This window comes from Rhinatrema bivittatum, chromosome 9, assembly GCF_901001135.1.
Source record: "Rhinatrema bivittatum chromosome 9, aRhiBiv1.1, whole genome shotgun sequence".
Taxonomy (NCBI): domain Eukaryota; kingdom Metazoa; phylum Chordata; class Amphibia; order Gymnophiona; family Rhinatrematidae; genus Rhinatrema; species Rhinatrema bivittatum.
Genome location: NC_042623.1, coordinates 29234096 through 29251438, shown reverse-complemented (window position 1 = coordinate 29251438; position 17343 = coordinate 29234096).

Genomic DNA, 17343 nt, shown 5'->3' with positions numbered 1-17343 from the left:
AGTTGTGTGATCTAAGTGACTTCACCGTCACCTTCTGAGCGCCCTGCTTGTGTGATCTTTGCGGGTCACTGGTATGCGATCGGTGTGATGCTAACATGATAACTTGCATCTTCTTCTTTCTAGGATGTGTCTTGTGTCTTGGTTACAGATCAGAAGGTGGGTTCTTTAATTTCTTACAGGCTGATGCAATATCGGCATGCGATATTGCATCAATTGATCATGACTGAGCGCCCGCTCCCTTAATGCGCGCCGGTCCGCCTCTCCCGGGCGCCCGATTTAATATTTAAATCAGGTGCCGCGGAAAGAAGGAGGCGCTAGGGGAAACTGCGCGCCCCTCGTGCCTCCTCGGCAGCGGGGGCCCCGGGAGAGGTGGCTGTCAGCGGGTTAGGAAAACGGACCCTCGGTTTTAGAGCATCCGTTTTCTTAACCTGTGCACAGCCGCGGCTTAGGAAAAGGGGGCGCGGTTCCGTTACTTGAGCGTCCCTTTTTCCTAACCTGACCGCCGCACCTTTTTTAAAAAATTTTTTCCTGGACATTCTAATTTTTTAGTTCCTCTTACTTAACATCGCCACAATATTAAGTCGGAGGAAGAACAGAAAAGCTGTATTTTCTGCTTTTCTGTACACTTTTTTGGCTCCTCCAAAATTAATGCCTGCTCAGGGGGAGGCGTTAATTTGGGCGCACACTTTTTTTTTTGCATGGGGGGAAATAGATAATAGCCTCATCAACATGCATTTGCATGTGATGAGCACTACTACCTACACACGCGATTGGACGTGCATTTTGGACGCGCTAACCCCCCCTTTGCATCGGGGGTTACGGACACGCATCCAAAACGCGCGTCCAACTGCGGATTGAGCGGCGTGCTGTAACCAGTGCAAGGTACTGCATCGGCCTGCTAGAAAATACAAGGAGCCTCCTGCACTACATGTCCCATAATTCACCTCACTGTTCAGGCCTGGTGAGTGCCATTTATAAATAATTGTATTTAATTTCTTTATTTGTCAACCCTTGCCATGTGCTGGAAGGCTCAGACCGAGAATTAGCAATTCTGTAAATAAATTAAACTTTCCCATTTTAAAGAAACAAATATTAATACTAAAACAAGTGTTTTGTGCAGAACATCATGAAAACAATTAAATCACACATGACAAATTTACAGAAGTACAATCACAGTGTATTAATTCATAGAGCCATAATTACATTTCATTAACCGATGCATAAATTCATCTCTCTGGAAATTTGCTGATAACTTATTTAAATGAATTCTTTGCCGCATGCACATGGCAGGTATTTCTTTAAAATTAAAAAAGCCACTTGTTAAGTGAGTGAATCACAGGACTAATATGTAAAATATTCAGACTAGCACGTACACTCCATTACACTTGGGGTGGGCTTTGAGAGAAAACCTAGTGGTTTGTCTGCAAGTCCTGAGTGAAGGATTCTTGCACTGGTTGTCTGCATATCTAATAAATTGAGATTAAATCCACAAAAGAACAAAGTACTGTGGACAGGGGAAAAAAAAAGACCCCGGAAATTTGAATTCTGAGGTGACCCTTTAAGGCACAGCTCTTCCTTTCAGCTGTCAAGTATTCATTCTGGGATTTGCGTTGGACTCCAAACTTTCAATTGAAGCTCAGATCCTGGCACTAGACAAATCAGCTTTCTTCCCCCCCCCCCCCCCCCCTCACCAGCTCTGTCGCCTTGGTCCCTTTGTGAACGGCTCGGCATTTTCCACAGTCATCTGGGTTGGTGCAGTCTCTTGCCGGGATTACTGCACCTCGCTCTACATTGGAATTCCAAAAAATACTCAACTGGTGCCTGCGGCTCCTCCAGAGTGCTCCTGCCTGACTGATGCTGAACGCACATCAATCTGAAAGGATCGGGCCCTCCCAGTCATCTCTTCCTTCGCTCTCCTCTCCTTCTTGATGGTATTTGGACCTTTCCAGGCAGTTTGTCCTTTCCCCTGGCACTTCCCAGTTCACCGGACCTCCAGGTTGCAAGAGCCTTCTCTCTCCTCCATCTTGCAGCTCTGGGGGAATCACCCTGGTGGGAGAGGGCTGTGAGACTACCAGGACCCTAGGGCTTGGTATCCTCTTCAGCTCTCAACAATCCACCCAAGGTCACGCCAATCCTCCTTCCATCAGTTTTCTCTCTCTACTTTACCCCTCCCAATGGGGAGTGGAGCTCCTCCGCCTTATGTAGTGACAAAATTGCAAGCAAAATCGCACGACCAGAGTGAACTTACCAAACACACCCAGATATTACACTCTGGTAATGCATAACCACAAGTGCACATAAGAAATAATTTGTGCTGTGATAAGGAGCATTTCTCAGGAACTACCTCCCAATTATATAAACATATGTTGGCCCTTTATGTCATCATCAAACTCTCCTTTTCATTTCATATAGTCCATTTTCTTTTTTAAATACTTTTAATATACTTTCATACAAAAGACTTAGCTCATCAAATAGAGCTGCAGCGAACAATCCGTCCTGGCAGTCGCGTTTCAAAGCTGTATCTTCTTCAGGGGCATACTTTCTTTCAAATAACGCTGCTGCAAACATGGTTTCACACTGTTACCAGCCAGATGTTTTTAAAAGAACAGTTTGCCCTGAAAAACCATGGACACGAACATCAGCTTTCATGGACCAATCAAAAAAATTCCCAACATGGTCCTTAAATAAAAGAGAACCAGTCCAAGGTTTCATGTATCCTGGACAGCAACTGTCGTTTTTAAAGTAACATCAGGACATGCTAGAGACAAAGTTCCTGGATGGAATAAATGACTGCTTCATGGAGCAATTGGTTCAGGAACCAACAAGAGAGGGATATAGTTTAGATTTAATTCTTAGTAGGACGCAGGATTTGGAGAGAGAGGTAACGGTGGTGGGGCAACTTGGCAATAGTGATCAAAACACGATCAAATTTAAATAACTGGAAGGGGGACAATAAGTAAATCTGCAGCTCTAACACTAAACTTTCAAAAGGGAAAATGAGGAAAATAGAAAAAAAACTGAAAGGTGCAGATGCAAAGGTTAAAAGTATACAACAGGCGTGAACAATGTTTAAAAATACAATCCTAGAGGCGCAGTCCAGATGTATTCCATGCATTAAGAAAGGTGGAAGGAAGGCAAAATGATTACTGGCATGGTTAAAAGGTGAGGTGAAAGAGGCTATTTTAGCCAAAAAAAGATCATCCAAAATCGGTAGAAGGATCCATCTGAAGAAAATAGGAAAAAGCATAAGCATTGTCAAGTTAAGTGTAAAACATTGATAAGACAGGCAAAGAGAGAATTTGAAATAAAGTTGACAGTAGAGGCAAAAACTCAGAATAAAAACTTTAAAAAATATATCCGAAGCAAGAAACCTGTGAGGGAGTCGGTTGGACCATTAGATGACCGAGGGGTTAAAGGGGCTCTTAGGGAAGATAAGGCCATTGCAGAAAGACTAAATGAATTCTTTGCTTCTGTGTTTACTAATGAGGATGTTGGGGAGATACTGATTCTGGAGATGGTTTTCAGGGGTGATGAGTCAGATGAACTGAACCAAATCACTGTGAACCTGAAAGATGTAGTAGGCCAGATTGACAAACTAAAGAGTAGCAAATCACCTGGACCACATGATATGCATCCTAGGGTTCTGAAGGAACTCAAAAATGAAATTTCAGATGTATTATTTAAAATTTGTAACCTATCATTAAAATCATCCATTGTACCTGGAGACTGGCCAATGTAACCCCAATATTTAAAAAGGGCTCCAGGGCCGATCCGGGAAACTATAGACCAGTGAGCCTGACTTCAGTGCCGAGAAAAATAGTGGAAACTATTCTAAAGAGCAAAATCACAGAGCGTATAGAAAGATATGGTTTAATGGAACACAGTCAGCTTGGATTTACCCAAGGGAAGTCTTGCCTCACAAATCTACTTCACTTTTTTGAAGGGGTTAATAAACATGTGGATAAAGTGAACTGGTAGATGTAGTGTATTTGGATTTTCAGAAGGCGCTTGACAAAGTTCCTCATGAAAGGCTTCTAAGAAAACTAAAAAGTCATGGGATAGGTGGCGATGTCCTTTCGTGGATTGCAAACTGGTTAAAAGACAGGAAACAGAGAGTAGGATTAAATGGACAATTTTCTCAGAGGAAAAGGGTTAACAGTGGAGTGCCTCAGGGATCTGTACTTGGACCGGTGCTTTACAAGTTATCTAGAAATTATCTAGAAAGGAATATGATGAGTGAGGTTATCAAATTTGCAGATTGTGATACATTGCAGGAGGACCTTGGGAGACTGGAAAATTAGGCATCCAAATGGCAGATGAAATTTAATGTGGACAAGTGCAGGGTGATGCATATAGGAAAAAATAACCCTTGCTGTAGTTACATGATGTTAAGTTCTTTATTAGGAGCTACCACCCAGGAAAAAGATCTAGGAGTCATAGTGGATAATACATTGAAATCGGCTCAGTGTGCTGCAGCAGTCAAAAAAGCAAACAGAATGTTAGGAATTATTAGGAAGGGAATGGTTGACAAAACAGAAATGTCTTAATGCCTCTATATTGCTCCATGGTGAGGCTGTACCTTGAGTACTGTGTACAACGATGTTCACTGCATCTCAAAGAAGGTACAGAGAAGGGTGATCAAAATGATAAGGGGAATGGAACAGTTTCCCTATGAGGAAAGACTAAAGAGGTTAGGACTGTTCAGCTTGGAGAAAAGACGGCTGAGGGGGGATATGATAGAGGTCTTTAAGATCATGAGAGGTCTTGAACGAGAAGAAGTGAATCTGTTATTTACTCTTTCAGATAATAGAAGGACTAGGGGGCATTCCATGAAGTTAGCAAGTAGCACATTCAAGACTAATCAGAGAAAATTCTTTTTCACTCAATGCACAATAAAGCTCTGGAATTTGTTGCCAGAGGATGTGGTTAGTGCAGTTAGTATAGCTGTGTTTAAAAAAGGTTTGGATAAGTACTTGGAGGAAAAGTCCATTAACGGCTAATAATCAATTTTACTTAGGGAATAGCCACTGCTATTAATCGCATCAGTAGCATGGGATCTTCTAGGTGTTTGGGTACTTGCCAGGTTCTTGTGGCCTGGTTTGGCCTCTGTTGGAAACAGGATGCTGGGCTTGATGGACCCTTGGTCTGACCCAGCATGGTAATTTCTTATGTTCTTATCCAGAATTGTTCTCTACAGTTCAGTCGCGCGGTTGTCTCCTCCCCGCAGGAATGGTTGTCCATATCCTATGAAACTGAGTAAACTGATGCTGAAAATCAACACAATGTTGAGCGCTGGGGCCAGTAAGGCAGCAATGTTGAGCGCTGGGGCCAGTAAGACAGCCTGTCTTCAAGCCACCCTATTGTTCTGTCAGATCGAGTAAACTTTGGTTCTTCGTTTTGAATGGCTCCTTATACAGTGACACTGCTCTGCCACTCTGAGGCCACGCACGCCAGCTGAAGCCACGTCCTGCATGCTTGTAAGGAGCAAGGACATTCTGTTAGGGACGGAAAATGGACACCCCCTTGACACTTAATTCTTCTACCACATCTTTTGTCCTACCTTGTAATATCTTAGTACCTCCCTGACGTGCCTTAAATACCCCTCTGTCGTATGCATTTTTGGTATACTTTGACGTGCTGTTAAATAAATAAAAAGGCACAGAGGTTAGGACCTTAAAATAGTTAACGCTGGCCTGTTGTAAGGCTGCGCTTCCTTTCATTTGTTGAGAAGTCACTGAATGTAAACGCTGACCTGCTGCAACATGCCTTGAGCTCACTTGTTGGAAAAGCGTGAAAAAAAAAACCGACAATCATGATTGATGGTGAGAAAAATCCAGAAGCATTCTAGACCAGGCTCCCATTGTTTTACTTAAGGTAGAAACTCCCTTCCTGTAGCAGTGGGGTCTGCCTAACTCGTCTGTCCTCTGGCCTTCCTGCCTTCACAGTCTCCAGCTTTTTCCAGGGAACTTGACTAAAGCACCACTGGAGACAAATTCTTGAGAAAGGGGTCCAGGGGGAATCTCCCACCGGGCCTACGGTGGAGCCTGCAAAACTTGGGCTGGGATGGAGTCAGCAGCTGGGATGTGGCGGATAGAAAGGAGGGTGATGAGAGGCTGTAGGGGACAGGAGGAGACGACGAGGGCCCTGCAAGACAACCGAGAAGTGCAGCGGGTGGCGGAAGGAGTCTGACAACACGATGACGCTTATGTGAAAAAAGCAGATGCTGAGCAGACAACAAGGCCAGTGAGGACACGTGTAGGTGCAGAAGCGCAGTGTTGTGGAGTTTTTGACTTCTGATGCTACCGAGCGCAATGTCAAGTAATTCAAGTGATGGCGATTCCAAAACCCAAGGCAGGGAATCAGCCGATATTAATCAGGGCTGTATTTGTCAATAGGCACACTAGGGCCTGTGCCTAGGGCAGGCTGACTGAAGAATTGCTGTCTTCCAGCTCTGCTGAAGTTCACTCAGACCCCTGCTTCCTAATTCGGCTGCAGGGAACAGGAGGGGCAGAATGGAGGTTCATTAGGAGGTGAGGAGAGGACTCGCTGGGGAGCTTGTGTCTGTGAGAGAAATGGGGGGCCATGTTTGGGTGATTGAATGAGAAGGGTTACGTAAGTATATGAGAGACTGGCTGTGCGTCACATAAATGTAAATTTGCATTTCTAAATGAAAGTAGGGGTGGATTCTCGTATTAAAACTTGCCGCGGGTACAAAGCACCTGCAGACAGCTGTGCATGCTTTATTTGCGGGTACTTCCCTCCCCTGTGAAAAATAAGGTGCACATAGATCTGAAAATGCAATCCACGTGTACACTTTTCCTCCCTTGGCCAAAGCACGTCCTGGGAGTGCCTACTCAGAGTGCGGCCAATGGTGCGCACGTCGCAGAATAGCACGCATGCTTTTAAGCGCATTAAGGGAGGGGAGGTTTCAGGCTGTCTATTTGCACGTGCAAGATGGCTTTGAAAATTGCCCTCATCAACAGAGAAAATCCGGAGGGGGTATTTGTGGGTTTGCCGGCAGCAAATGAAACGCAACGAAGATTAAGAAATATTATGAGATGAAGATACCCAAGGACCCTTTGCCGGCTGAAAATTCTGCAATGAATTCATTGGAACTCACAGCCCAGCAGATTTCCTGAGAAATGCGTGTACCTTGACAAATAAATATCCGTTAGACAGTACAGTACATTTGTGGCCTTAAAGTTAGGCTAAGATTGGTACTGATTGGTATATATCTAAAAAGCATACAAAAGCTTCATTTAAATAGAGAATGGTTAAGAGGGAGAGAAAAGTGGAAAAGGGTTATCTGCTGGAAGAGGCAGCGGAGGACACCGTAAATAAATACAGTCGTTAAAATGAACAGCGTTAGCAGGGATGGAAATGCTTCTTTTGATTAGACAAGGGACTTTGCAGCCCAACAGATAAAAACGGATGGTGGTGGAGTCAGCTTTCTGCGTGCTGCTGCTGTACCGGCGCGGTTTTAAATTATGCACCCTGAAATGAAATGGGATTTCAGTAATTCTCGGCAACTCTCACCGGTGAGGAGCTCGGAAACTTCTCCCACTTTACTTTGCTCGTACCCTTTTAGTCAAAGGGCAGTAAAAATGAAAAATGTGAAGCCGGAACTTGCAGTGCCTCATTTATAGGAGTTGCTATTGCCTAAGATTCCCGCTCGGTAATGCGACGAGAACTTGCCCAAACAAAGAATTAGGCTGCTGGCGAGCACGCACACACCTTCTGCTTCAACGATTCCCAAAGAAAGAAGCGGGATGTGCAGTTCTGAATTGTTGTTGAGAGTAGTGAGACAGAGGCCCGCCGGCTCAGTGACTGCACCATACCTGGGCTTAGGGCTGGGGATGCCCTATTTACAGCCCCTGGGGAAAGGGAATCGCGGGCACTTCTCAAGGGCACCACCTAGTGGCTGGATTCGGACCCATCAATACGGGGTTCCCGAAGGAGCCCTCATCGGTGGTCGTTTTTATAAGCTGTTGAATTTTTCTGGGTGGGTTGATGTCGCCATTTCCGTTCAAGTTGTCTTAATTTCTGTTTTTTTTTTTAATTCTAAGTTCGTTAGTCTACCAGGGGGCATAATGTTCACGTGTTTGGGTTTTTTTTTAATTTTCAAAGGACATGATTTGTCTAGGCTTGCAATAAGTGCAGTGTCCCAGGTTGATACTAGACCTGTGGTGGTATTATCTGTATTTTTATGGAGTATTTTACAGATTACTTGATTTTATATTTCGTGTTCGTATTTTATGTTAGCTATAATTGGACATTTATTATTTAATATGGTGAAATATTATGAATGTACTTTTGTAATCCGCCCTGAATATAAGAAGGGCGGACTAGAAGTATTTTAAAACAAATAAATAAATAAAATAAAGACTGTCGCTGCAATGACTGAAAATGTAGATGATTTTTTTTTTTTTTTTTTTAATAGATTTCATTATTCGTTCTTTTTTAAATCCAGGCTCAAGGCGAGTAACTGTCCCGTTACTGTAGTTATTGCCCGGCCCACGAGGATTTGCAGTCTAAGGCTTTTCCCCTTAGATGATGAAAAGGTGTTTTAGTAAATTGGGCTCTAAGTTTGCACCAGAGGCAATGGAAGGACTTGCCCAAGGACAAAAGGAGTTTCAGTGGGAGAAGCGGGATTTGAACCTTGAGCTTCCCTGGTTCTCTGCCTGCCCTGTAATTTGGCGAGGGGACATGGAACGGAGGGAAAGGGTCCGGGTACTTGCGAATGAAGTCTTATGGTGCCAGATCCCAGCCCTGCTTCCGAGTCAGCCAAGAGCCCAAAGGAGCAGGATGAAACTGCAGGATCAAAAAAACAAATAATATTAAACAAACAGTCAAAGTGAGGAACTGTAAGCCAGGGAAATAAACTGATAGGGCAGGCTCCAGAAAGGGGGTCACTTGTAATCATGAAGCCTTTCACTGTCGGCAGGCTTCCTTGTGTTGTTGTTAGAAGAGATATCGGAAGCGTTGCTGGCGATTTGATCGCCTCGCCGACATTTCATTTCAGGGAGCAGAAGAGGAGGAATGCGGTGTCCTTAGGACAGTGGTTCTCAACCTCTTTTTGGCCGAGATACACCTGACAGATGGTTCTCACATGCGTGACCCGCTGAACATGTGACCATCACGGGGCTAAATGTAAACATGCACTCTGCATCCACAGGAATCCCCTCAACCCCCAGCAATGAGTGCAGAGCAGATCTAGGGCATTACCCTGTACAACTCACCATACACAAAAGATATTCTGGTTCTGATGACATCTCAGTAACAGCAAAACAAACTCCTTTTACTACCAGGCACAATAGCCTTCCTTATGAAAAGAGAGTAATTTACCACTAATGCATAACCTATTGAGAAAACACAACAAATAAGATTGATACAAATGCCTACACGCTAGTAAAATACCTCACCTCCGTCTCACACACAGAACTGGCCTTCACTGAGTACAAAAAATAACACAAATTATAAATATGGAGAAAGAAACTGGAATGGAAAACCAAAAACGCCCCTCTGCATGCAGTGCGAACCTGGAGAAATGGAAAGAGAAATATAGCACCTAACAGACTCTCAGGATTTGCAATAATGCACACAAACTAACCCGCACAAAGTTACACCTGTATTATGGAACACACTCAAGCAGTAACAATCCTATCTATGAAAAGGCAACACTACAAATATTAAACCAGGCCCTAAACACTAATACACTTCCTATAAGAACATAAGAACATGCCATACTGGGTCAGACCAAGGGTCCATCAAGCCCAGCATCCTGTTTCCAACAGTGGCCAATCCAGGCCATAAGAACCTGGCAAGTACCCAAAAACTACCGGTAAGTCTATTCCATGTAACCATTGCTAATGGAGGGGTTATTCCCTAAGTGAACTTAATAGCAGGTAATGGACTTCTCCTCCAAGAACTTATCCAATCCTTTTTTAAACACAGCTATACTAACTGCACTAACCACATCCTCTGGCAACAAATTCCAGAGTTTAATTGTGCGTTGAGTAAAAAAGAACTTTCTCCGATTAGTTTTAAATGTGCCCCATGCTAACTTCATGGAGTGCCCCCTAGTCTTTCTACTATCCGAAAAAGTAAATAACCGATTCACATCTACCCGTTCTAGACCTCTCATGATTTTAAACACTTCTATCATATCCCCCCTCAGTCGTCTCTTCTTCAAGCTGAAAAGTCCTAACCTCTTTGGGAAAACAGAATAAGCCAAGCTGCTATAGAACCCCACACAGAAATAATTGTAAAACTATACTAAAAATGTTACAAAAAAGCTGATGAGCAGAATAACATTCAACAATTAATAACTCATAAAATAATTTAAAATTGGCCACATACCAATAACTATTTCAAGCAGACATATCACATAATACCCAATAAATAAAAGGGCAGTCAATCAAGAAAAATAAATATAAAAAAGCCACCTTTACTTACCCTCTCCAGCAACTCTCTTACTCCTTTCCCTTGCAGCTCTCTGGGGCCCAGTGCTGCAGAGATCGGGTGCTCTTGTTTCGAAAAAGAGAAGGCAAGCCCCCTGCTGATGCTGCCCTCAGACAGCGACCGGAGGGTGGCTTTTCCCCCAGGCTTGGCTCCATCCAGGGAACGCCATTCCTTGCTCGATTTGAAGCAGTCTTACACTAGGTCCCCTTGAAGGCCACGACAGCAACAAGCTCCCGAGTCCTAAGGCCCGGGCTCCCCCCCAACCTGGAGCCCCGGCCACTTTCTCAGGACAGAAGGCAGGCTAGTCCTCTCCCTGTGAGAGGCCAAGCAGAACGACTTCTCCCTTGAAACGAGAGACCTGAAGAACCCTGAACAAGGAGCATAAGGGAGCATTTTTGGTACACACGGACACCTGCCACTGGGCAGGGCCGGTGCTAGCGATCGTGCTGCCCCGTGCAAATAATTTCCTTGCCGCCCCCCTCCCCCATAAAATTCCATTTCACTAAAATGTGAAGTCTAGGCGATACCATGTAAATACATAGCAAGCATTTTATTACAGTCACGGGGGCCTAAAACCGCACATTTCCACACTGTTTTTCTGTGAGAAAATTCACATGGGAGTAGCTGAGTCCTGCCATTTACTAAATCCCGGAGGAATTTTCCTTGCATTGCCATGGCCTGTCCAGGCATAAGTAAGTAGCACGCTATTCCAAATGCCTGCTAAACAGTCTTAAACATGCAAGCTAAAAGTTAGCGCCTAGTCCCCTATCTGTATGTGGTTCTGAAAAATCGGTTGCATCATTTGGTTATATTTTATTGAGCCTCAGGCAAAATCTTTTAAAGTATCTGGCTTAAGAATGTAAGAAAATGACTACATTTTATGCAGTATGGACACTGAAAGTTATAGGCAAAAGTGAGTCACAAAAGGTGAGACCCGTCTCTTGCCCAGTGGCGGGCCTGGAAGTGAGTTAGAAACATACGAGTCTGAGATGCAGTTATGAGTGAAAGGGAAGGGACTACAACTGCGACAGATTTAGGCACCCCTAGGCCCTGCTGCCCCCCTGTTATCCGCCTCTTCCCTCCCCCCCCTCAAGGTTGGACCAACAAGGGGCAGAAGATCTAAGTCCTCCCCCCCCGCCCCCCTAGATTCCTGTGGCAGTTCAGGGGTAGATCCTGTGGCAAAAATTTAAAAACTTCTGAAGCAAATTGGCAAACATTTCCATCTTTTATATTACATTATGAAAGTAAAGTAGTTTTACACTATATTTATTAGTACAATGTATATTATTTTATGGGAAGGCAGCAAATCTTCAGCTAGCCTGCTGTCCTAGGCACAGCCCTAGTGTGCCTACTGACAAATACAGGCCTGCTGCTACAGATTTTCAATAAAATTAAATCAATGAAATATCATAAACATAAAACATATTAGCAGTAAAAATAAATGAACTGGGCAGCTGAAAAAAAAGGCATACAATAGGCATATATGTAGGGTCCAGGAAAGATTCAAAACATTCATTTCTAAAAGAACAGCAATGTGCTCACATCTTTTAATAAACCATTATTTGGCTTGGCTGCTTGTGAGTGAAGGTTCATGAATCCTTAGTGAAACACATGATTTGGTGGGAGAGGTTACGGTGTTAGGGCCACTTGGCAATAGTGATCATAATATGATTAAAACTGACTTGATAACTGGAGGGAGGACACTAAGGAAATCTACTGCAATAGCATTTAACTTTCAAAAGGGAGACTATGATAAAATGAAGAAAATGGTTAGGAAAAAAACTGAAAGGAGCAACTACAAAGATTAAGAGTTTACATCAGGCAAGGACCTTGTTTATAAATACCATCTTGGAAGCCCAGAACAGATGTATTCCACACTTTAGAAAAGGTGGAAGCAAGGCTAAATGATTAATGGCATAGTTATAAGGTGAGGTGAGAGAGGCTCTTTCAAGAAATGGAAAAGGGATCTGAATGAAGAAAACAGGAAATAGCATAAGCACTGGCAAGTTAGATGCAAAGCATTGATAAAGAAGGCAAAGACAAAATATGAAAAGCTTACTACAAAAGAAAAAACTCATAATAAAAACTTTTTCAAGTACATTCAAAGCAAAAAGCTTGCAAGGGAGTCAGTTGGATCATTAGATAATACTGCGAGTATGGACCCTTGGAGTTGGCGTAACCTGCAGGGAGGAGCCTTGCAATTCCCCACCAATATCAGCCCCCGTTCCCCTTAGGTTGAGCCCTTGTGTGCCGGGGCCGGCCAGGCTTAGGCGCGAGCCTCTGTGGAGGTGAAAATCCAATGAGTAGAAGTTGCAGGCCTGGGTCCAGTGCAGAAGGGATGCAGGGCAGAGAATAACAGCAATGGTATCCAGGCAGGTGTCATCCAGGCAGGTGTCAATGGCAAGCAGAAGGCAAACAGGGTCATGGAGCAGACCATGGTCAGTAGCAAGCGGAGTCCAGTATCCAGTATCCGGACAACAGTCAGTAGCAGGAGGAAGGTAATCAGAGTCATGAAGCAAGCCAATGTCAAACCAGAGAGATCCATCCAAGGGTAGGCAGGGCTGAAGCATGAAGACTAGAACCCAAGGAAGGCAGAAACTGAAGACTGACCAGGGTGACGGCAAGAATGGAAGACAAAGACGAGGAACTCAGGAAGACAGGAACTGAAGACTGACCATGGATGAAGACAAGAACTGAAGACTAAGACAAGAAACTCAGGAACAAGGATCGGAGCACAGGAACAACGAACTGGAACGCAAGAACAAAGAGCTGGGTTCCAAGGCATAGATGATCTGCTGATATGGCCTTTTATAGACCCAAGCTGGTGATGTCATCCGTGAGCGCCGCTGGAGATTTCCCGCCGCGGGTCCTTTAAGAAGCCGGTCTGGCGCACACGTGCCTAGAGAGGGCCTGGGAAGAGAGCAGTGTCTGAGAATTGCAGCACACGGAGGGGGAGCAGGACCAGGGTCAGCAGGAGCCGCTGGAGCAGAAGGAATGTGGCGGTCAGCATTGCTCTCCCTCAGGGGTCGATCCCGGTGTTGGGACAGTGTCTGGTCAGGTTGGGGGCGCAGGTAAGGCTGGTGGTCCATGGGTCTGCCCCACAGACCGCCGAATGCAACAGATGATCAAGGGGTAAAAGAAACACTATGGGAGGACAAGGCCAGAGCAGAGAGATTAAATTATTTGCTTTGGTCTTTACTGAAGAAGATGTAAAACAGATACTCGTGCCAGAAATGATATTTCAAGGTAATGATTCAGACAAACTGAAACAAATTTCAGTGAACCGGGAAGATGTAATATGGCAAACTGACAAACTAAAGAGTAGCACAGCACCTGACCAGATAGTATACGTGTCAGAGTGCTGCAAGAACCGAAAAATGAAATTGCAGACCTATTATTAGTAATCTGTAAACTATCATTGAAATCAGCTACAATACCTGAAGATGGGAGGGTAACGCCAGTTTTTAAAGAGAGTTCTGGGCATGATCCAGGAGCCTGATATTGAAACTATTATAAAGAACAAAATTAGTGAATATATGGAGGTCATGGTTAATTGGGACAAAGTCAACATGGATTTAGCCAAGGAATTCTGCCTCCCCAATCTGCTACATTTTTTGGAAGGCATGAATAAACTTGTGGATAAAGGTGAGCGAGTTCATATGGTGTATTTGGATTTCCAGAAAGCATTTGACAAAGCAACTCATGAGAGACTCTTGAGGAAATAAAAAAAAGTCATGGGATAGGAGGCAATGTTGTGGATTGAGAACTGGTTAAAAGATAGGAAACAGAAAGCAGGGCTAAATGATCAATTTTTTCAATGGAGAAAGTTAAATAGTGGAATGTCCCAGGGATCTGTACAAGGACCGCTGCTTTTTAACATATTCATAAATGACCTAGAGAACTACAAGTGAGTGGGGTTGACAACTGCCTCCAGATTTTCAGGACAGGTTGATCCAGGCCTAGTTTTACCCCATTGCAAGCTGGGACTTATTCTGATTTCCCTATTGCATTCCCTAATAAAATCAAGGCTATAACTAATTGCATGCGGGGGGGGGGGGGGGGGGGGGGGGGAGTAAAACCAGGACTGGATCAACCTGTCTTGAAAATCTGGAGCCAGTTGGCAAACCTACAATAAGGTGATCAAATTTGCTGATAATACAAAATTATTCAAAGTTTTTAAATCACAAGAGGATTATGAGAAATTGCAAGAGGACCTTGCAAGACTGGGAGACTGGGCATCTTAATAGCAGATGAATTTAAAAGTGATGCACACTGCAAGGTTCCACATTGGGAGTCACCACTCAGGGAAAGTATCATGAATACTACGTTGAAATCCTCTGTTCAGTGTGTAGTGGTGGCCAAGAAAGCAAAGAGAATGCTAGGGAGTATTAGGAAAAGAATGGAGAATAAAACAGAGAGTATCATAATGCCTCTGGTATTGCTCCATGGGACGACCACATCTTGAGAATTGTGTGCATTTCTGGTCAACACATCTCAAAAAATATATAACAGAATTAGAAAAGGTACAGAGAAGGATGACTAAAATGATAAAGGGGATGGAATAATTCCCCTATGAGGAAAGGCTAAAGAGGTTAGGGCTGTTCAGCTTGGAGAAGAGACGGCTGAGGGGGGATATGACAGAGGTCTACAAAATAATGAGTGGAATAAAACGAGTAAACGTTAATCAGTTGTTTACTCTTTCAATCAGTAGGGGACACACAATGAAGTTACCAACTGATACATTTAAAATTAATAAGAGAAAATATTTTTTTTTTACTCAACGCATAATTAAACTCTGGAATTAATAGATAGAAATGAAATGATGGCAGAAAAGGACCAAACGGTCCATCCAGTCTGCCAGCAAGCTTATGGTAGTATTTGCCGCGCCATACAAGTCACCCCTATACTTATCAGTTTCCCAGACTGTCAGTCAGGGTCCTTGTTGGTTGCTGTCCGAGTCCAATTCCGTTACCTCTTGCCATTGAAGCAGAGAGCAATGTTGGAGTTGCATTAAAAGTATCAGGCTTATCAGTTAAGGGTAACAACAGCCACATCAGCAAGTTATTCCCATGTTTGTTTCCCCTTCATGCTTATTTGTTTTCCCAGACCGTAAAACTCAATGTCCTTGTTGATTGCTGCCTGAATCTAATTCCCCTTTTGCTCTTTTCCCCCTGCTGTTGAAGCAGAGAGCAACGATGGAGTTGCATCAACACCATAAAGGCTTATTGATTAAGGGTACTATCCGCCACACCAGCAAGTTACCGTCATGCACTCTTTTCTTTATTTCCATCCTCTAACCTTTAGGGATCCACAGTGTTTATCCCATGCCCCTTTGAACTCTTTCACTGTTTTTGTCTTCACCACCTCCTCCAGAAGGGCATTCCAGGCATCCATCACCCTCTCTGTGAAGAAATATTTCCTGACGTTGGTTCTGAATCTTCCTCCCTGGAGTTTCATTTCATGACCCCTAGGTCTACTGCTTTCTTTCCAACGGAGAAGGTTTGTTGTTGATTGTGCATCATTAAAACCTTTCAAGTATCTGAAGGTCTGTATCATATCTCCCCTGCTCCTCCTCTCCTCCAGGGTGTACATATTTAGGTTCTTCAACCTCTCCTCATAAGTCATTTGATGGAAACCCACCACCATTTTGGTCGCAGTTCTCTGGGCGACCAAACTGGAAGGTGTGGTAAAAGCTGTTAGTGTAGCTGGGTTTAAAAACGGTTTGGACAAGTTCCTGGAGGGAAAGTCCATAAACCATTATTAAGGTGGACTTGGGGAAATCCATTACTTAGCCCTGGGCTAAGAGAATGGAATCTATCGACCTTCTGAGATCCTGCCAGGTACTTGGGACCTGGATTGGCCACTGTTGGAAACAGGATATTGAGCTTGATGGACCCTCAGTCTGACTCAGTATGTCATATCTTATGTTCTTATGCCACCATAGCCCAATACAGGCCAGCTGCAATTGAGCTGGGAGCCCATAGAAGGGAAGAGGAAACTACTGGGCCAAGGTATAAAAAAAAGAGCGTTATTTTCACACACACAGACATGCAAATAATTCAGTACTACAAGGTGGTAAGAGCCAAATTAGCATGTGTCAAATACCTGTTAAAAAAAACAGTATTTCCAAGAAATCTGGTACTGTTTTGCAGACTGCCCTCTGCTGGGCACTTCTCATTGTCACATGGCATTAGACTGGCAGTGCTGTCGTTACAAGGGTTTGTCTGTTGAACGGCCAGTGGGCCTCGGAGTAGATTAGAAGCTTTGCCCTGGAGTCGCCGTGATGAGGTGTATGAAAAGGGGTCGTGGGATAGCTCTGATCAGCAGCTGTTAGCACTTCTTCTTCTTCAGGGAGGCCCTCCCCCTGACATGCTAGCCTGGATCTGCTTTTTCTAACTTCTACCTCAACACACTTTGACCCTTTTAACTGGAGGCTGACAAGAGAAGGTTGGGCTCGATCCATAGGCACAGGAGTCAAACTAATGACCTCACAGCTGCTCTTCTAATAGGGGGAAACGTTACAGTATATTCACTGGACGTGAGAGCGCCGGCAACTATCACAAGACTTCAAGTGGCGACAAATGATTGACGACTTTCCATTAAAACTTGGTTCTTGGTCGGAGCTGCAAGGCTGCTGACCCAGTGATCCAGCAAAGTAGAACCGGCGATAAAGGCATTTTCATGTATCAGTTCTGATGGGAGTCAGGGGCACTGCAATCCGTTCTGCTGTACTAAAACTTCTCTTCAGCATCCAGAAACAAACACGAGGCTAGTAATTGGGGGAAAGATGTGTTTGTTTTAAAAGCTAAACGCTGTGTCCTTGACATTTTTTTTCCCCCCACCGAATGTTTTCTAAGCAGAAAAACAAAAACTCCAGGAATT